Source organism: Dermacentor silvarum, chromosome 1 (assembly GCF_013339745.2).
Source record: "Dermacentor silvarum isolate Dsil-2018 chromosome 1, BIME_Dsil_1.4, whole genome shotgun sequence".
Taxonomy (NCBI): domain Eukaryota; kingdom Metazoa; phylum Arthropoda; class Arachnida; order Ixodida; family Ixodidae; genus Dermacentor; species Dermacentor silvarum.
In genome coordinates, this window is record NC_051154.1 from 115,484,061 (window position 1) to 115,506,783 (window position 22,723).

Below are 22,723 nucleotides of genomic sequence, written 5' to 3' on the forward strand. Positions count from 1 at the left end.
TAGAGATAATATACTGTAATTTTCCGTATGGAAGGTTGTTATAAAGCATTCAGAGCTGATCGTTTTAATAATGCGTTATCCCATGACACAAGAAACCTAGTAAGTAAAATTGGTTTTTGCGATGACCCGTTATGTAAACACAATCTATTTTAGATGGTAGCAGGTCACTTGACCAGAACGTGATCTCAATGCTTCTATGCAAGACGGCTAAAATGTGAACAATCTCCAAAGCAAGACGGCGGAAGCCAACGCATGCAGTTGAATCTGCGCCGCGACCATAGGCATGGTCACTGGCTTCCATGCTGCGTGAAATCCACCAGGAAAGGTGCATCACATCCCCAAAGCTGTGTTTAGATACTCGCGATTTATTCTCGGAAGACCGCCGGTAACCGCCACGTGAGGGAGCGACGCTAGCGCTCTCCACTAAAGAAGTAATTTGGATGCCCAATTCTGTATAGGCATGCTGAAATATCGGGATTCATAAAAAAAACACTCATTTATGAACAGCCGTTAAAGCAGCACAATGTGCCAATACTCTCCAGACGTATACCAGCCTAGAGAACAATTTTTAGTAAAGAAGGCACCACCACCGGTATCGAACGTTAAACTTTCACCTAACAAGAGTCACAAAAAGCCAGTCAAGTGCTCCACGGCCACAGTGACAAAACAAGCTCCCTAAAAGGAGTAATGCCTCACGCAGCACCCATTATGGTTCGCGCAATAGTGCACGAATGCAGGTACTGCAAGAGCCCGTAGCCTGCGAATACTGCATGGAGCGTTTTTTTTTGTTTTGTTGCGAATGAGAAGGTACGTGCGGAATACATTGTTCCCGCCGCCGACGAGACAGCACCCGTACAAAGGAAAGGCCCAAAGTGGTCTGCTCCCCACTTTAGAAAAAGTTTCGTATGTGTTAGAACATTACATTTTGTGTAACAGTGACGAACAGCAACCGATATCCTAACGGACAAGACTGAACCATTCAGGCAGAGGGTGCGCTCCAAGCACTTTATTCGGCAATGTCTTGCAGAAATCTTGAAGAACTTATAATATATATATATAGATTCCTTGAGGCTAATTCTTTAAACTGCACCTCACCTTGTGTGAGTACATCACCCTCCTAACCCTCCCCCCACCCTCCTTATGCAGCCACAATAAACCTAATTTGGAGAAGTGGGAGAAGCCTTCCAGAAGAAACAAGGAATAAGTGGAAGAAGCCTTCGAAACAATTAGAAGGCTCATTCCCCTTATTGCTTGTTTCTTCATTTGTTTATTTATTTAAGTATTTATTTACAGACTTGTTTATTTTGACTTAGATAAATGATTTCGGCTATTCATCCAATCAGAACAGTTGTCTAAAACCACGTGGACAAAAGTTCTTTGTACTCGAAAGTTAAGCGCTGCAGCCGGCAAGGAGTAATTTCGAGAGGCGCATCAAAGCAGCGTATATTACACTGCCTAACAACAACAACAACAACAACAACAGAAAAAAAAATAACGCAGGTTCATGAGACTGCCTATGTAAGGCTTTTGTCGCATACGTACACCATGAAGCAAACTCGATCTAGCTATCGCCTACATAAATCAATACCTATGTACAAAATTCATTCCACACTCGGTTAATTCTGCACACTTCGCCCGTATTTCCAAAAGCTGGTATGTCCATGAGATCAGTGTGACTTAAATATTTACAATGCTAACATGATAATTCGATCGCTCGCTCGCTCACTGTGACGTCAAGTTTACCCGCAAAATGGATCCACTTGAGCATCGTCCGCATGACATCGCGCTTAACAACGTGGAAGGTCTGAATAGGTTAACGAAAATATAGCAGGCCACTCTCAGATTCGGCCTGTCAGATTCATATTAGTGAACACAGCACAGGCTCAGAAACTGGGCAGCCGATTTACAGATCGCCCCGCGTTAGCCTCGAGCTCACACGCACGGCACCAGTATTGTCTATATAAGCGAGATGAGCAGTGTCACAGTGGCAGGAAAGACCGCACCCCAGACCACAATGGAAAACAGGCACCGTTGCGGTCTCTTGAAGGCGCACTAGATGAACTTTGTTCTAAAGCAAAGTTAGAACAGCTCTCAACCACTGCAAACGCTACAGCTTTAAAGCAAGTTGAGACATGCTGGCTGAGAGGCTGTTTTCCCAGGAGGTTTGTTTAAAAGAAAAGGGCGTTGGACCCAACGGTCCATCGAGCGCAATGGTTCGTAATAGCTTTGCATTGGCTGCAGGGCAGTTCAAGCAAGAAGTCTGAAGTGCTGTTGAGTGAAGCGACCATAGCTCGTCTTGTAGCCGACGGCTGCTTTCACTTTCTGTACTGCGGAAGTCACTCACATCCACGGCGCTACACAGACGCTTGATTTCGAAGAATGTCCACATTCACACCACTGTTACATCACAGATAGTTTGTTTGAGGCGTCGCTCAGTAGGCAGACACGCATTAATGGCGCTCGACGTCAGGAGGCAGCTCCACGGTTTCGGCCTCGTCGGCTGTTTGTCACTTGACCTCTTGAAGGCTGCTGGGAACCATGAGAGAGTGAGAGGAAGAGCCAAGATTGGTTTAGAGACATGGTTTAGAGCCAAGATTTACCGCTCAGTACAAACTACACAGGTTTTAAGCAATGACAATTTAAGTGTAGAATGACTTTCGTGCCCAGTAAATGTCAGCCGACCCATGACTGTTTTTTCTTAGGAGAAATCTTGGTGCTCTCTGTACTTAATCACATTTGATAAATCAACATGACCCCCGGCTTGCCGTGGTGCTACACGTAAGAAATAATGTTCTGTGTTTACGATAGCGATGCTGTAAGTCAAAAATTGAAGAAAAGAAGGAGCATAGAGTATATTTCCAAGGCTTTCTATTTTTTCCATTAGACTCGTCATGTTCATTATGTTAAAATTTTATGGCAATCATCTGAATATTTTAGCTTACGTTGACACAAGCATTGAAGTGATGGTTTGTCATACAAGGTTGGGGCTAGGATAGAGGCGGGTAAGAATATAATAAATTGTCAGGAAAAAAACATGGCAGACCTGGCGAATCATGTCGAAGACACCGAGACGCTGTCAGTTATTGATCAAGCAATATCCAGATAAAGCACCTAGGTATCGAATAATTCTAATTACTATACTCTACTGTTTTCTTTTATTCTTGTATATGTTTTCTGCTGCTCTTCAAAGGAGAGTAAGCATTAGCTTCTGAAACAGATCCGAACGCATTCTCTGAGCACACTCGATTATAATAGTTCCCTTTCTTGCAATGACAATAAATATGCCAGTCTAGCAGCAAATCAATAACATTAAATGTCAACATCATTTCGAATAAAGGACAATAAGTATTCTAGTGTGGTAGGTCTATGGTATAAAATCGCTACACTCGGCAAGCTGGCTTTGCACTGTGAGAAGAAAGGAAGTGTTAATCGCATTTTTTTTCTGGAAGCGACTACTGGACCAACACTTTCTACATTGACTGTACTTTACTCGACGGTGTTCCGTTTACTTTGCGCCTTATCGATGGCGCACTCTGTCGCACTCACGGGTAGAAATACTCTGAGTAGAGTTAGATGTATATATACTGGAATGAAACGTAAGTACTTAACACTGATGCTTACATCTACAACACCGACCTAAATCCGTAAATAAAATACGAAGCTCGCCAGACTGTATTTTTGGTTTCAAAGCAGGTTTTCGATTTGTTTCTTTAACATAGTGAGGTGGGTAGCGATGGATATTTACATCTGACAGCTCATATTCCTGAAAATTCCTTAGCATCACCGAAGGCACAACCTAATACCACACAGCTGGATAGCAGATGGCACAGCAAGTACTTTATTGCGCGCGTTTGTTTTAGAGTGAACAAAATCTAGCAGGTATGCGTCCCTTATTTAGCACAATAAACTTGTTGTTGGACCCACCGTCACATGGTATAATAAGACCAGGATGCGAAGAAAACAAGACCTTTCAGGCGCCACATTTGCCGGTTGCCTAAGAATACACAAGCTCGTCTACCTTTTCTACAAACATTATATTTACATTCGGTACTGTATTATGTCAACATTTCTTCTACTTTATGGGGAAATGGTTCCGTATAAGACTTATAACGCAGCAACGTAATAATGGAAATATGAATTTTTAGTCCTACATTGCGACTCGAAACCATTAGAGCAATTTATTATAAATGAGCTGTTCCCCCAAGGTGTGCACGATCCTATAGTTGTGCATACTTCTGGAAACACCTGGGACCGCGAGTTCATTAAGATTTTTGTTCATAAGTGTCGTTTTACTATTTGTCGGCCGCCTTCTCTAATATGCCGAACATCCCGATCAACTGGAATCAGCTCTTCGGCAGCAATCAGCAATCTACGCTGCAAGCATTTTTTGTGTATACTGGCTCAGTTCAGTTCCGTCATCACGTATGCTTTCTGTCCGCATTTTTGTTAATGAGTGACTTCATGTATACAAAGACAGAGTTGTATGGACAGCGTGTCAGTGACTTGGCAAAGTTGAAAGCTTGTGATTGTTTGGAGTTGCAATCATTCCACACTACTAGTGTGAAACTGATAAAGGTTACTGTTAGGCCAGTAGGGAAGCAATCGTAACGTTCTTTTTTTTCAGCCAGTAGTAGAAAAGGCAGATCAATACGCGGACTTCAACATGTGAGAGAATGGAGAAACAGCAACGCATCCACCCGTCGGACATGGCTTTGCGCAGGGTCCCATCTTGCTGTACACAAAGGGCTGCGTGATACAAGGCCGAGGAAGAAAGGAAAACGCAAGACAATCTACAGTGTCTGACTTGTTCTTTCTAGACGTGGTTGTATTTTCGTCGTCAGCCTTTCATCGTGCAGCCTGTCTACAGTGTAAAAATGAACCAACAAGCCCAAATCAAACTTTAAATTCCCTCTTACTCTGGTCCACTGCCGTGCTCTGGTGAAGCATCAGTCATTTTAAAACAGCGCCAAAAAACACGGACAAGGGAGAACACGGGACGAGCGCTGTCCGTGTTTGTGTTTGTGTCTGTGTTCTCTCTTGTCCGTGTTTTTGGCGCTGTTATAAAATGAATGATTCATACCAACTAGCTCGCACCCAAACCCATCTGAGAAGCATCACCGTTTTTAGAGTGTCCTTGTGAATGAGCTGCAGAATCGCACTTTCGAATTGTTGCTGGTTCCGCAAACCAATAAGTGAAGTACCAAAAGGAAACAAATGCGTCACTTACTATATTTCTGGTGGTCGCCTTCGGCGGCCTGGAAAAGATGCGAAAAAAAGACAGTCAAGCATCAAGGTTTCCCATTTGCAGGACCACTTACTCAAATACTTAAAGCACACTGCAACAGTGCGCAAAATTTTTGCTGCAAACATGCAATAAGCAGCCATTAATGGAACCTAAATGTGGAGAGGTTTTCTTTTTTCCTTAAAGCCGTGAAAATAAATGCTAGCAGAATTCTCTGGTCGTTGGAAATGAAACCTCGTGAAATTCAGACAAGGATTATGTGTAAGTGTGGAGGTGCTTTTGCTGCCGAGAGTTACATCTAGAAGGGTCCAGACGCGTTTAAATATGGCCGTACAGTGTCACCTTCATTGACGTTTGGCGCTTCACCCCTACAATCACTCATGAGAAAGAATCGCGTCAGCGCAATTAATAATCACAACAAACACACTACTTTGGTAGATTTTGACACAAACTTTTACATAATAATCTCTTCGACACGTTTGATTTCCATGTAATGCGTAATTAGGAGAAATGCTCACTGTGGGTGCACTAACGTGCAGCTGGCGATGCGGGGCCACACATCTTAGTGTATTTAGTGTGGCGAACGTGCGGACTTGAAACAAAACTACTTAGGCAATATCTAAATTCGTTCAATATCGTTTACACATGCCCCAAGTTTTCGAGCTGGTTCTATTATTACTGAAATAAAAGGCAAAGTAGGAGTCCTTGATGCTGTGCGATAACAACGGCTTCTCTTTTTCATTGTGATTCCGATGTGTATCAGCCATTGACAAACGTTTTCAAGAAACAAGTCAAGAGGTCAGAAAGGAAGCAGTGTGCAGCTGGCTGAAAACGTATAGCCACGACCATTCCTCTAGAGTGACAGATATTATAATAATAATTTATAATAATAATTTATTTCTGCCTCAAGAAATACAGACAGGGGAGCTGCAGAAAATGCTGTCCTAAACAGCTTGACTCGACCGCAGCCCCGAAATATAAAGCAGCAGCGACAGGCAATCTCATCGCACACGTACGTGACGGCTTCATGTTAAAAAGAAAGATTAAGAAATAAGAAAAATTACAATATAGCAAAAACATAAGAAGACCAAACAAAATATTATCTGCACTTACATGTGCACAAACCAAATTACTTCGTCAGAAGCGTGATTACACATTTATAAGACAATGCTCAAATATCATGCACAAAATGACAGCACAAATGACAAGAATAATGGACACCAATATAGATAGAACAAAGAAAACATCCTATATTACCTTACCTATACCTAAAGATTACTCAGAGGTACATTCTTTTACATACAAATTGCACATGGAACGTATATCTCGTTGGGTACAGGTAAAGAAGTTGATGTTAGCAGATTCGTACGCGTTGAGAAGGGAAGGTAGTGTGTGTTGGAGGCACTCTTTCCCCGTATTGATGCGTGCTGTTGGCACCAACCAGATTTCGGCGTGTCTGAAAGGGCCTCATTTTATTTTCTTGTAAGTTTGCTAGATGCCGAATGTGAGATATTATTTTTTTTTGTTTCTACTTTAAAACGAACGCTGAGCCGATACTGATACAAATCAAAGATTTTGATTATACTAGTTTCAAGAAAAAAATGTTTGGTGGTTGTTCTATAATTTGCGTTAAAGACATTCCGAGGACACTTTTTTGCAAAATTTAAATTTTCTGTAGACAGGACGGTGTTGCAGTGCCCCATACCAGCTGGCAATAGTTAATGTGGGTTTCTTTGGTTATTATCGGTTCCTTTGCCTGGCTCCGGCGACGTTTGGAGGCTTTCTGTAGTCGGCACCACATCATGCGCCCTATCTGGAACACGAAATATCCAAAACAGGAAATGGGCCAGAAAATGCCCTGCGCGCTGTTAACACACCGTGTGTTGATCGCTGATGATTACTGCAGTGTAACCGACGTATGATAGCGAAACCAGAAATTCAAAGTGTGTATGTGTGCGTGTGTGTGTGTGTGTGTGCGTGCGTGCGTGCGTGCGTGCGGAAATTCGCGAGCTGACTGGTGAACAGTGGGGAAACGTACGGCAAAAACATTTTGTTTATCCTTGGATCCTCAAGTACGAGTATATGGCTTGATACATTAAAGTTGCCATTCAGTGTCCAATTTGCACAAAAAAGAGAATGCGTATACGCGTGCACACAAAAGGAGAAATGACGAAAACATGTGTGTGTCAGCGATCCTCCACTGCTTGTGTTTCATTTGAAGGTCAGGTGTTTTAGAGGCACTTTTCTATACATTTATACGCCTACCCAACGACGATACCCATCTGTCCATCCGTTTGTGAAGTAAGACGAATCGCTTTAAAAGAAATAAATAAAAAACAGAATAAATTCGAAAGGAAACGTTGGCGGCGGTGTGTTTCGCAATTATGACCGCACGCTGAGAAGCCGAGTGCCTTACCCACTGAACTAAACACTTTTATTTTCTTTATTGGCGACTTCGACATTTAAAGTCACGGGTTACAAGGCATAAAACGTGTCGCCCACACTTTGAGCTAAAGAAACTGGGCTAAACACCCACACTTGAACAAAGTGAATGTATCTGAATTATAAAAAAGCATTGTACCGGCGGTACAAAACAAATGGCTGAGGAGAACAGTTTCTATGAAGGTTTTGTTGAAAGATTTCGTGATGGTGGAATAAAAGCTATCTCTTGGACCACATGTAGAGCTGACTTGGAGCATTGTTGACATAAGGAAAATTCCGATTTTCTGAAAATTTAATGGCAAACATGCCACATCCCCGACGCGTTTCGGTGGTCCCGGGATGCACCTTTCAATGGGACGTTCGTTCACCGATCGAACTGCCACCGATCTCTAAGGGCTCAAGCGCTTCACATCGCGCAGGTTGATAAGGACCAATAAGGGTTGATAAGGGTCGGATCAAGTCCGGTAAGGTTGCTAAGGTCCGATAAGGGTTGATAAAGGCCAGATAATGTGCGATAAGGTTGATAACAACCGATGAAGGTCGATAAGGGTATATACTGGTCAGATACCGTTTGATAACATTCATAAACACACCGGGCTACGTGGAGATGAGCAAGGGGCACAATGTTTACGCATGGTTAGACAAATTCCAGAGGAGTTTCGGAGTGAATTTTTTCCATAAGACGCGAATGCCTATACCTTAACTGTACGAAACGACCCCTGCTTTCTTATATGTGAAACATTTTCCTTCGGAAGCTGTCCTTTCACTACAAAAAATTTCTCTAAAATGTGAGATTTTCTGGTCACCTCCATTGTTCCAAGTTAGCCTGTGCTTGATAAAATAAGTTCGGTCTGAAAAACTAAGGGTATATCACTGAGTGCGCGAATTATTGCGATGAGTCCGTTGAGTCCGATGGTCCAGTGGTTCCACTGAGTCCGAGAGTCCGATGGTCCGTTACCCATGTTATTTCATATTCTGGAAATGAAAGGATTTTTCGCACCAACCACAGCCGTTTCTCACTCGCTGCGGTCAGAAGTACTTGTTTATGTCTACTGTGTCCACTGCGTTTATGTCTGCGGTGTTTATGCCCACTGTTCATGCTATTCTATGCTTGAGTGTCTTCTTGGCAGAACGCTTCTATCTGTGTTCTCTGGTTTCTGGCGAACTCTTCGGAATTTCCTGGTGCCTCGGCTCCCTGTTTTGTGGCCATGGACGCATTGCCAGAATTCATCACGGCCGTCCCTCGCGAGGAAGAGAAGAAGCTTGCTCAGCGACACCGAGGACACTGAGCTGTACTCCGTGTCGGGTGAAGACTCATCGGATGACAGCTTCATCTCTGTCCCCGCTAAAAGAGGGCCAAAAGGAGGAATGTCAATGTGAATGCATCAACGCAAGCGAGCACGGCGACTCTGGAGTCAAGGCCTGAACGCTGGCCTCACGCCATCGTCTTCGTGCCCGAGGAATCGTCAAGCAACCTCCGATTGCTGAATAGGCAAGCACACTTTTCCTGGAAAGGGGCGTACCGAATTAAATTAAGGACATCCGGATAAATACGCGAAAAAATGCCTTCACAGTCCATGTATTAAACGGGAGTGCGCTGGAAAAAAATGCAACAAATCACGGAACTAGGAGGCATCAAACTGCGTTCCTATATCCCGATGGACAATGCATCCACAGCAGGTGTAATCTATGACACTGATGTCACCATTACCAACGTAGACTTGCCTATCCTCACCAAGCCAGCAAGTGAGGGTGTTGTCATCACGCATGTGAGCCGCCTTGGAACCACGCTCTGTGTCAAACTGATTTTTAAAGGAGATTGCATATTATCTCACATCAAAGTCGGTCACTTCCAACACCCGGTTCAGCCATTCGTACAAAAGCCTCTTCAATGCCATGAGTGCTTTAGGCTTGGACATGTTAAGGGGGTCTGTCCATACTCGTTACTGTGTCCCCGGTGCGCTGCCACACTTGCCGGGCTACGGTCCTGAAGTGCGGCAACTGTAATGGTTGTCATGCTGCCTCCTCTAAGGACTGCCCTCGCATCAAGAAAGAGCTCGCAGTTATCAAGCAAATGGTTCGGGACAATTCGTCACACACGGAGGCTGCTGAAACGATCCGGCGTCGGCGTCGGGGCCACCGAACGTCCTCAAAGAAGGCAGAGACACGAAGGGAGAGTGGCCCTTCGACTGTAGCACCCACATTTTCCAGTCACGACACAAAGGGCTGAACAGCACAAGAAAGTCAGCTGAGAGGAATCTTTCTCCAGAAGAATGGCCTGTGCTTCCGAGCCAGCAACTTCATAAAGGACCACAGATTGTCAAGCCCAATCGGGAGCCTACTCCTGCCGCTGATGACACGCCCAAAGGAGATCGCCAAGTTATCTCAATGCTGCGTCCCCTCATAGATGTCATTCGAGTGATGTTGTCGAACGCTGGGACCACGTCTGCTCGAAGTGCAATTAAAGTACTGGACGCCTTAAGCCGAGTGCTTGAAACTCTCGAATAGAGACATAGCCAACCATCACCCATCCTTTCGAGAAGAAGTCAAGGCAGCGTCAATCACCCAGTGGAACACAAGAGGTCTGAAATTGCACCTTTCAGACTTTCGTTAGTTCAGATATACTAATATGTTCCCAATAATTGTGATATGTGAGCCTAACGTAACAAAGCCAGCCACATTATCGGGATATGAAGCTGCTATGTCCACGACAACTGGCGCATGCCGCAAAGTAATCGATTTTATTAGTCGTGAACTCAACTACGTTCGCCAACCGATTCCGCCTCATGATGACAATCAATATGTTTGCCTAACAGTTAAAAAGGGCAAAGTCATATTTACACTTGTAGGCGTTTATATATCGCATCAGGTAAGTTTGATTCGAAGAGATTGACAAACATCTTGGCGGTGTGTCCTGCTCCATGGGTCATTATCGGAGATTTTAATGCGCACCATATGGCATGGGGAAGCTCAAGGACAAATGCAAGAGGACAAAGACTAGCAAACTTCGTCTGCAACCACGGCCTTCCGCTACTGAATGATGGTCTCCCAACGTTCCTACAGGGCGTGAATTATGGCAGCTGTCTTGACCTGGCTTTCGTATCCAGCTCTTTTCACAAGATGTGTTAAGTGGTTTTTGGATATCAAAACGGGAGTGATAACATTCTCACGTACCTTACCATAAAAGGGATGTCCAGGTCCTTCTAACGGAACACCACTCGATTAATTAACTGGGCTACTTTTAACTCTGCCATGAAAGATGCTTGCCGAGAGTACTTGTCCTCTGGATTAGAGGAAACAATGAAGTGTGCAATGCGAGACGCCACGCGCAGGGTCACAGTTTCATCTAATCACACGGAGTTGGAGGTAGAGTTGGAGTGGCTTCGTGCACTCCGTCGTCGTGCGCAGCGGTGATACTGGCGTACAAAATTCATCGATGACCTTAGAATAGCCAGACGACTACAAAAGAAAATTCAGCGTCGCACGGATAGACTGGCATCTTAACGTTGGACAATGTTTTGCCAGTCACTAGACCCCCGGAAGCCACTTTCCCACATCTGAAGAACCGTACGTGGTCTGCGTTTACCCGAACAACGCTTTACATTCAAAGTGCTGGCGCTCTTCCAGAGTCGGCTGGATGTTGCTGAAGACTTTTGTGCAAGGATCGCTGGTCAAGCAACTGGTCCAGGCTTTAAAGCCCCCAATGACATCCCTGCTTCGCGTGACTGCCGCATGAATCTTCCTCTCCGAATGGAGGAACTTGAGGCGGCCCTTGCTCAAGCAGGTTCTTCAACCCCTGGACCAGAAGGAATATCGTACCATGCCATGTGCAACCTCAGTGAATTCACCCGGAGAGAACTGTTAGATCTCAGCAACGTATCCTGACAAGATGGTACGGTTCCCAAAAAATGGAAGAGAAGCCGCAGGGCCCCTCTCCTGAAGCATGGCAAGTCTCCGCTTGGCCTCACCTCATACTGCCCAATAGCGCGAGCCAGCTGTGTGGGAAGGAAAATGAAAAGAAATGAACCTTGCCCACTTGGATTGGCACACTGAAAACTACAACATGTTCCCAAATTGCACAGCTGCTTTTGCACCAATAGATTGTATATTGATTGCATCGATAGAGAGTGTTGTTCATCTCGCTACGTATGTGCAGCATCAAAGGTCCTGTAAAAGATAATCTGCAGCTTTGTTCGTTCATGTCAAGGGGGCATACGATAACGTATCTCACGAGGCCATTCTCGCTGCTCTTGATTTGGTTGGCCTTGGGGGTCGAGTTTTTCAATAGATTTCTAATTATCTATTTCTGAGATCATTCTTTGTGTGCACCGGAGATGGCCAAACCACATGACATACACCTACCGAGGAGTTCCACAAGGCGGAGTACTAAGCCCACCCTATTCAACCTCACGCTCATTGGTCTCGTTGAAAATGTACCAGCAGCGATCAAGATATCAATGTACGCAGACGACATATGTGTATGGACTTGAGGTGTGACACGTCCTCAAATACGGGCAAGACATCGAAAGGCTGCTATTCTGACAGCTGTATACCTCCACAACCAAGGTTTTGAAATATCGTCAATCATATGTGCACTGGCAGCATTCACTCGGAAACCAGTGACACCCTATGCCATCTCTATAAATGGACAAGTCATTTCTCATGAGAAGACTCACATATTTCTAGGCATAATCATTGACAGAGATCTCTCATGGTGCCCCCACGTGACCTACTTGAAACAGCGCCTGACAGCAATTTCTCAGCTTTTCAAGTTTCTGGGCGGAAAGACGGGGAATATCAGCGCATGCGATGTTGGAATTGAACAGGGCTCTTTTTCTGGGCTTTCTGAGATACAGTTTGCCCATACTGACCAACACTTGCAGGAGAAATCGTGCTCTACAACCTTTCCCTTTCCCTCAAGAACCACTTATCATCATCATCACAGGCTATTCAAGCTCGGGCTCTTATAGTTTGCCTTGGTTCGCGTAAATGCGCATCAACAATGGCGACTATAACAATTGTCCAAGACCAACCCATAAATACACATTGGAGTGGAAGTGTTGAGAGTGCACATTAGGCACGTGGCCCGGGCCCGTTCCCATCATCTGGCAACACTACCGTCAGGAAGGCCACAGGCATCATTTTGTGCTACGATTTTGGATTTACACTCGCCTTCCATCAGGCTTCACCCCCGCAACTAAGCCATCGATTCCTCCATGATGTTTGGATCAACCTGTAGTGCACCTCATCATACCAGTAATCAGAAAAAAATCTGAGCTGTCATCACCTAAACTTAAACTAACTCTGCTCCTTTTGCACTAGAGGTACGCCGACCACGTACATATTTATACTGATGGATCGGCAACTCTCCAGTGTTCCTCTGGGGCCGTGATTTTTCCAGCGAAAGCCACCATCAGTGTAAAGACGTGTCACCCAAATATATCGACGGCTGCGGAACTTGCAGCTCCTCGTCAGCCAAGAACAACCTCGAAGATGGTCGAAGAAGTGACTCGAAGGCAGCACTGCAGTCTTTGCTATCAGCCCTGCGAAGTGGGCCACACGAACAACTGATATTCGAGATCAGAGAGCTAATCCATACTTTCCATACTAATCCATACCAAGGCAGCGGTCAGACCTGCGACGCGGCAGAGGGTGCAAAGAATCTCTGGGTCCGACAGGCCGCCACTGGAAACTGAACCTGGCCACGTTCAATACGCGCACCCTATCGAGTGAGGCTAGCTTAGCAGGGCTACTTGAAAAATTATCATGTGTTGCCTGGGATATAATTGGCCTTAGTGAGGTTAGAAGAACTGGTGAGGCTTATACAGTGCTGACTAATGGCCACGTCCTCTGCTACAGATGTCTTCCAGATAAGAGAGAGAGTTCGGAGTAGGATTTCTTGTCCTTAAGGACATAGCGGGCAACATTGATGAATTCTACAACATTAATGAGAGGGTAGCAGTCATCGTAATAAAGCTGAATATGAGGTATAGAATGAAGGTAGTACAAGCCAACGCTTCAACCTCCAGTCACGGTGATGAAGAAATAGAACAGTTTTATGAACATGTTGAATAAGCAATGAGAAACGTGCAAACTCAGTATACTGTAGTCAGGGGCGACTTCAATGCAAAAGTGGGGGAAAAAGCAGGCTGGTGAGCAAGCAATTGGCAACTATGGCATCGATTCTAGGAATGCAAGAGGAGAGATGTTGGTGGAATTCGCGGAAAGGAATAGGCTCCGAATAATGAATACATTCTTCAGGAAGCGCACCAACAGGAAGTGGACCTGGAAAAGCCCTAATGGAGAAACAAGGAATGAAATAGATTTCATACTCTCTGCCGATCCAAGCATAGTGCAGAATGTAGAAGTGTTAGCAAGGGTAAAATGCAGTGACCAGAGGTAAGTGAGGCCTGGGATTTCTCTCAATTTGAAGAGAGAAAGAATGAAATTGGTCAAAAAGAAACAGGCCAACCCGGACACAGTAAGGGTAAAAGCACACCAATTCAGGCTGGTGCTCACAAACAAATATGCAGCTTTAGAACAGGAAGAGGAAGACAACATTGAGGTAATGAATGAGACCGTAACTAGGCTGATCTCAGAAGCAGCAATTGAAGTGGCAGGTAAGGCACCAAGGCAACCAGTAGGTAAGCTCTCCCTAGGAACAAAGGACCTAATAAAGATACGGCAAAACGTGAAAGTGTCAAACTCGAGAGATCAGATAGAATTCGCTGAACTGTCGAAACTGATCAACAAGAAGAAAATAAGGGATATCTGAAATTATAACGTGGAAAAGATTGCGGAGGCAGGGAGATATAGACGCACCATGAAATCAGTGTGAAGAAAACTTGGAATAGGACAAAGCAAAATGTATGCACTGAAAGATAAGCAGGGTACCATCATCAGCAATTTCGATGACATAGTAAAAGCAGCGGAAGAATTCTATACTGTCCAGTACAGTCCCAGAGCAACCATGCCACTTTCATTCGAAGTAGTGATGAACCAGATACAGAGGCTTCTTCGATAACTAACGATGAAGTAAGAAGGGCCTTCAAAGACATGACCTGGGGAAAAGCTGCTTGAGAATATAGAATAACTGTCGATTTAATCAAAGATAGAGGAGATATCATGCTGGAAAAGCTTGCGGCCCTTTATACCCAATGCCTCACTACTTCATGTGTACCAGAAAGCTGGAAGAATGCTAACATTATACTCATCTATAAGAAGGGAGACGTTAAAGAATTGAGAAATTATAGACTCATCAGCTTGCTTTCAGTATTGTATAAAATATTCACCAAGATAATTACCAATAGAATCAGGGCAACACTTGACTTCAGCCAACCAAGAGAACAGGCTGGCTTCAGGAAGGGATGTTCTACGATGGATCATATCCATGTCATAAATGAGGTAACAGAGAAATCGGCGGAGTACAATCAACCTCTCTATATGGCTTTCATAGATTATGAAAAAGCATTTGATGCAGTAGAGATAGCAGCAGTCATAGAGAGATTACATACCCAAGGAGTACACGATGCATACGTCAATATATTGGCAAGTATCTACAAGGATTGCACAACAACCTTGGTTCTCGACAAGAAAAGTAGAAATATACCTATCAAGAAAGGGGTCCGGCAAGGAGACACAATATCACCAATGCTATTCCCTGCATGCTTAGAAGAAATATTTAAGCTCTTAGACTGGGAAGGCTTAGGAGTGAGGATCAACGGCGAATATCTCAGCAACCTTCGGTTTGCAGATGACATTGTCCTATTCAGCAATAATAGGGACGATTTACAGCAAATGATTGGGTACCTTAACCGAGAGAGTATAAGAGTGGGGTTGAAGATGAATATGCAGAAGACAAAGATAATGTTCAATAGCATGGCAAGGTAGCAAGAATTCAGGATAGCCAGTCAGCCTCTAGAGGCTGTAAAGGAGTACGTTTATCTAGGTCAATTACTCACAGGGGACCCTGATCATGATAAGGACATTTACCGAAGAATAAAATTGGGTTGTAGTGCATATGGCAGACATTGCCAAATCCTGACTGGGAGCATACCACTGTCGTTGAAAAGAAAAGTGTACAATCATTGCATTCCATCGGTGCTAACATATGGCGCAGAAACTTGGAGGTTAACAAGGAAGCTCGAAAACAAGTTAAAGACCTCACAAAGAGCGATGGAACGAAGAATGTTAAGCCTAACGTTAAAAGACAGGAAGAGAGCGCTGTGAATCACAGAGCAAACAGGGATAACCGATATTCTAGTTTATATTAGGCGGAAAAATGGAGCCGGGCAGGTCATGTAATGCATAGGATGGATAGCCGGTGGACCATCAGACTTACAGAATGGATACCAAGAGAAGGGAAGTGCAATCGAGGTCGACAGAAAACCAGGGGGGGGGGGGGGGGGGTGATGAAGTTAGGAAATTTGCAGGCGCATGTTGGACTCAGCTAGCGCAAGACAGGGGTAATTGGAGATCACAAGGAGAGGCCTTCGTCCTGCAGTGGACATAAATATAGGCTGATGATGATCCAAACCTTCGCTGAGGAAGGACATTGCGTGACATTTCAGTGGCTTCCAAGTCACTGCGGCGTCACTGGGGCAATGAGCGCGCCGATAACGCCGCTCAGTCGGCTCTTAAAGGCGACAAAGAAGAGTCGATACCGTTATGAAGAACAGATGCCGCTAGAAAACTTCGAATGCTCACCCGCGGTATAACGTTCTCCATGTGGAACACACCAGGTTTTCAATGCAACCGACTGTACCACCTAGACCATTCTCTTAGCCTTCACATCCCAGCTGGTCTCTGCCGACGCGAAGCTACCCTGCTTTATCGAATATGGATGGGAGTAGCCTTTACGAACTCTTTTACTTTCCGAATTGGATGGGCCGACGACTCCTCGAGTGATGACATGTGGTAGCGAGGAGTCTCTTCAACGCCTTGTCCGTGACTGTCCTTGCTACAATTTACAGAGATCATGGCTCGCAATCACGATATCGCGCTTGGACCAAAGACCTTCAAGCGAGGAAACGATTTTAGAATGCCGCCATCACAAGGCATCGCAGAGGAAGGCAACGAGAGCACTGTTGCAGTTTTTAAAGACTACAGAATTGGAAAAGCGGCTGTAGCCTGAACTGATGTTTACAGTGCTTCAAGTGCTACTGTGCTGTGCAGTGATTGTATGCGGGTACAGTGAATGAATGTGATTGTGTATCTATGCTTCCATTCTTTCTCTATCGCTACTTTTCTGTCCCTTTACCTGCACCACCCCTCTCTCCCCAGCGTAGGGTAGCAAACCGGACCTTCCCCTTATGGTTAACCTCCCATCCTTTCCCATTTCTTCTGTCTGTCTCTCTGTGCTTAAAATCGGATATCTTGTCGGGGTTAAAAGTTAACCAAGGATTGGTTGATCGGTTGGCTTTGTGAGCCCGCAGTAAAAACACAAATGAGGCAGTGCAAGGTGACAAGGGTAGGGCCTCTTTTGAAGTCAGAGAAGCACGGTGAAAAACTGGTTTTGAAGAAAGACTCAGGAACATGGATGAAAATAAATGGGCGGCTAAAGCGCACAATCATCTGTACCTGAAAAACGGGGACACAGAATAAATGAAGATGTCAAGAAAAGTTGCCAACCAAGTATAGGGTAATTGAAAGTGTAAATAGACAACCAGGAGTCATCAGAAAGAAAGGGAGAGAAACACAGACAGTGAATTGGATGCAAAGAATGGAAACAAAAAAAAATGTGGGCAGTTTGCGCTAGTGGTGCGAGGCTGGGTCACAGTGGAGCTAGTTCCGGCTTTTGGTTAGTGTTTCTAGGTTTTGCTAAGTTTTGCGATGTTATACATGGCTTCTTGTGAAGCTTCGCCGAACGGAACCAATTACTGGCAGCGCCGAGCATTCAGTCGGCAGCGTTCGTTGTCTCTGGCCCGAAACTCGGGATCCTCGGCTCGGCGCGATGGGCAGGATCGGCTCTCCTTCGTCGATCGTAGTCCCACTGAGCCGTGCGCCGAGCTTCCTGGTAGGCGGCTTCTTCCTCAGGAGTCTTGCCTTTCTTCGGTCCCCCCATGGTAGCTGTGCCCGCGTGTTCACTAGACGAGAGAGGCGACACGTCTGCCGGCGCGCCAGCTGGTCAGAGCTTTCTAGCATATCAGTGACCTCACTGCTAAGCGAACACTTGCTTCTCCTCGGCTGGCGAGAGGGAAGGCGAAGCGTGCGCGTACCGCGGCGAGACTCCTACCTGTTACCTGTTGGTAGAAACGTGGTTTGAGTTTGTAGGCGAGGTATATTGGGCTGATTTAGGTTGTAGGATGTGTGTGTTAGGGTCGCGACGAGACCGTCTGAAGCAGAAGGATGAGCTAACGAAGCAGGTCGGGAAGCTAAAAAACTCACTCAAGTACGAGCCAGAAGCAGCGGAAGGTAGTAGAAGTTAAGCTAGCAATATTAGAAAAGAAGCTGTGGGCCACCTTTCTACCAAGCAATGGTGAACGCTTCGATGCGGGCACCACGAAGAAGGCTGGTTCCGAAGCGGAAAAATGGCAGGAAGCCGATACAGCCCCGCCTGAAAGCAGTTACGCGCACGTTGGTGATGGTCATGAAAGGGCTACCATTAGAGGGGTGGCAATTGAAATCGGTAACAAAGAGAAAGGTGATGAATTTCAAAGCCACTCCTCGTCTGCTATATGCAGAGCAGAAGACGTGAGAAGAATGACTGCAGATAAAACAAACAGGCCGTCATGTCCACACTCATTATTCGGACTGTATTGTGCGTTATATGGTCAAGAATGCTTCGGCACAACCTCGGCGAACACATCGTACGGCTAGTCAATCATGGAAGTGCATGCGAAGACTGTCCGCATTCTTCTTCCGGGAAAGCGAACGTGACATTACGGTTCTCGGATTGCCTTGACGAAGTAAACAGCAGCAGGCCAGGGCAGCGCCGCCTGATTGTCCTGGACTGCTTACCCTGCTGCTTACCGCTACAGACTGATTTTTTCTGGCCTGCGTGTTTAGATCATATTACTCCTTCGTGTGAGGAGAAATACTTTGATCAACTTTTTTCGTTATTACACATCGATCTTATTCCAATCAGGTAGCGTTACCTCACTTGAAGAACGAAACAAATTGATTATTTCGATTATGTATTCCGATTAACCCTTTAACCGCCAATTTAACTTCCAAAGAACGTACCGAAATCACCAATTTTTTTAAGTAGTCATAATTTTTTTCGTGCAATTCGGACTCTGAAGATATATGTTACATCATTGATTTATGTTCAGAATTAGCAGAGAGATCAAAAAAGAAAAAAAAACTGCTGTTGAAGGCGGCTGTCCCTCAATGCATGCCGGAAAATGGGTCAGAATGCACATAATGTCATTTTCCTCTGTGGGCTGCCGCAAGATTCCGGGCACTGAAGAGAAGGGAAACCGCGGAGGCGCAGGCGGTGGGTTATCGGTGTTCACGCGCTGCCACACACGTGCACTGCTGAGTGAGTCACCGTCGTCGTCATCGCCGTGGCTCTCGTCGTCATCTGAAGCAATATTCAGGCTAAATACAACGTCCGAGTCACTGTCGGACACAAATTCCATGTCGTCACTGACGCTGCTTTCTGTACTGCTTCAAGAAGCAACTATTTTTCTTGGAGCATTGCCGCCACCGGAATTCTTCTTGCGCAGCCCCATTATGAAACGACTGTTGTCGGGCTTAAGACACGCACGAAAGGCACGAAATGCAGTTTTTCATAGACAACTACCACCATCTAGGATTGTAAATTGCAAGCAAAGCATTTGACAACCGTGATACGTCTTTGGCGGCGGAAGCAGCGGGAAATCGGGCGGGCGAGTGTGACTCATCGTTGGCGATATTGGTACAAACTCGTGTGACGAGTACAGCTCGGGGTTGCATGGCGGCTAAAGTGTTAAATAACAGCCCCAGTGTTTGCGTGTAACATGAGTAGGGATGTATAAATCGGTCATTTCAATACGCACACGTTCTCTCCAGTAAGTAAAGTCTACAAACTCTGTAAACATTGTACTCATTTCCGTGCTTCTATACATCAACAAAAAAATAGCGCAAAATGTCGGTGTTATTCTGTTATTCACAAAAAAAATATGAAAGAAGCATTTCGAGAACAGCGTCAAGAAATTCAGGTGGTATAAGTATACGTACGGTAATACTGCTTCCTCAGTCGAAGACCGATTAATACGGCGACAGGGAGTATCACTAGCAGGCCTGCAGAAAGAGCACACGCCAGGGTCACGAGCAGCGGACAGCAGCCCCTTTGCTCCTGACTGGCGTCGTCTTCATCCGGAAGCTGTTCCTCCTTCTGGTTGGCGTCTGGCAGAATGGGGCGCTGCTTTGTTCGCCTCTCTTGAGCTGAAACAAGTCAGAAAGGGAAGTGTCCATATAACGGTCGATAGTTCACGCAGCGTTCTACTCCTGAATGTTTGGACTTCTGCGCGCACTACAAAGAGGGAATAAAAGAAGACGGATATCTCAGCGCAGTCAGCCCGATATGTAAAAGCAAATATACTATGGATTCACCAGGAATTACTATCGGGTTTTCTCGAAAGTAGGAACGCCATTTTTCATTTATAATGGCAGATAGATTTTCATTGCGGAATACTTGGTACATAAAAGCGTTTTTCCAAGCATGAGAGAAGCCCGCGAATACGTACGCGACAGGCTGCACGCAGCACTTTTCGTGTATTTTTGCGCGCGCGCGCGCGCGCGCGCGTGTGTGTGTGTGTGTGTTTCAAACTGTATACATCATAATCATGTAACAGAACCTGGAGTAGCATGTCAGGCGCACGGCGAGGCTAACATCTCCAGCGTATCATTAACGCTTGTTTCTCTCTCCGTTCGTGAGGAAGTCTTGAACGTAAGCGAATGTCCTACATCCGCACCGGGTTGTTTCCAGTACTTCTAGAGTGGTGTGGTGCGACATGTCGAATGCTTCCTTGATGTCTAGTGTGAGAAGGATGCAATCTTCTCTTGCTCCTGGTGGGTCGAGAACTTCGTGTGGCCGAAACCTGAACACGGAGCTCGGGAATAGCCCGCTTGGAACGATCTCCAAGCTCATACGTATGTGCACGACCCTCTCAAATAGTTTCCCGAGACAGGATGATAGTGAGATCAGCCGAATGTTGTTGATGGCCCTATTTTTGCCCGATTTTGGGATGAGAATGATTTTGCCTTTTTTCTACATACTGCCGGTAGGGTGCCTCCCTCCCGCCATACCTGAGTGTTCAAGAGTTCTGTGAGAACTGCCAGGGCCTCGTCACTGATGTTGCGGATCATTGCGTTGGTAATTTGGTCTGACCCCGGTGCTGTATTTTTCCGGAAGGAGAGCGTTGATTCGTAGACTTCCACCCTGGTGATGCGAGCGTCGAGTTCTGTGATTTTGATTCCTCGGTACCCTGTGGGGTGAGTGGGTATTGTCGCGTGGTCTCCGATATACGAGTATAGTACCGATGAGCTTCTCTGTCGTGCACTACAACGCATCGAGAAACAAAGTGAAGTCGTCTGCACATACAATCGTTATAACGTTTAAAATATGAATATACATCATCATTGTGATGGAGAAAAAGTGAATGAAATTATCGTTATTATGTGTTTGGTCACTAATTTGTAGCAAACATTGTGTCCGCCAAAGCACATAAACCACTTGTGAAAGCAGATATTGCGATAGCTAGCATAGCGTTTCTATTAAAATTACCGTTATATAAACTTTGAAGACGCTGTATATGTAAAGTGCGCTAATCTATTAGCAGGGCGTGTGTAGGAGGGGCTCGACCCCCTCATCCCCCTTTCCACCGAGGTTTTCCGGAGATGGCTCTGGTCACCCCGGGCGATGCTGAAGGTTACCCCCCGTGCCCCTCCCGAGCCCCGCAGCCCAATATGTTATTGCTAGACTTCTGCCACCCACATCAGAGATCTCTTTTAAGATGTCCTTTACTTTTCCCTTGGTAAATTTTCCGATTGACCAAAACCTTGTTATAATGTTGTTGGTGCGGACGTGCTCAGCTTTTTATTAGTTCATATATTCACTTAATTTCGGTCAATGCCGGCAACATGAGGTAAAAGCATATTAAAGATATTCTAAAGAGAAAAGTGATTATAGCTGTGTTATTAAAGGGCAACTCCGTCCATTTTTTGACCATGTCAAGCTAATAAATTATTTAGGTTCCCGAGAGCCTCCTGTCACGCACCTGATAGGAGAATTGTTCCGCAAATTCGAAAATAATTTAATAAGCAAAAAAGCGCAAAAACGAAACCGAAACCTGGCCAAGCAGCCGAGCGAACCTCTGCGCGTGACGTCACGAGTGTACCTCCGGCGGGGAAGGCGCGCAACGCATGCCGGTCTCGCCGGCGGGGCGAACGAAACCGGCGAAGAGCAGACGCTCAGCTTATTCGTGACCGCGCCGGACCTTCGGGGACCTTCGGGGACCTTCGGGTGACATTGTAAGCTGCGCCACCTATTCGGATCTGTCAAGCAGTGACAGTTATGATTAAGACGAACTCAATAGCTACAAATCGCCGTCCTCCACCACTACAGCCAGCACCCATGCGCAACATATCGCGCTGGAACATAAAGACCAAAGGTAGCCCTAACCACTGATATACGTGCTGCTTGCTATTTTAGGTGTTTTACCCCTCTCGGTGAACCGCTTCGCATGCTCACTGTGAGATGTGGAGCATGACTTTCCGCATTTGTATCCCACAAGAACGCCGCTGACAGTCCAAAGCACCGACCGGTGCATTTGTTTACATCGGCAGGTACAGCGACCACTCGTACGTTGTTCGTTTGAGATAGCCGCTCATCGGTGACATCCAAAAATGTCAGAACATATCAAAGCACGCATATTTTGTGCATGTAAGCACCGTTACGTCACTCTGGGTCGCGCTGATACGTGCGACCCCACACCTTCGGAAACAGCGAGCGGGAGACCGTAGAAGGGAAGCGTTGTGCAGCCTGCTTATCATTCTTCGTATTCTCTTCATGCACACAATTAGTGTTCCGTAAAGTAGACATAGATTAGGGCA

General features: G+C 45.5%; 1 long non-coding RNA gene across 1 annotated transcript in view; it reads right to left on the minus strand.

Moving 5' to 3' along the window:
• Positions 1-1,177: 1,177 nt before the first annotated feature.
• LOC119454583 (uncharacterized) overlaps positions 1,178-22,723 on the minus strand; it is a 28,528-nt gene continuing 6,982 nt past the window's right edge. Inside the window, exons 2-4 of the long non-coding RNA XR_007468416.1 lie at positions 19,847-20,053; positions 5,228-5,255; positions 1,178-2,529 (exon numbers count right to left, since the gene is read on the minus strand). This is a non-coding gene — a long non-coding RNA (uncharacterized LOC119454583). The remainder of the gene's footprint in view (positions 2,530-5,227; positions 5,256-19,846; positions 20,054-22,723) is intronic.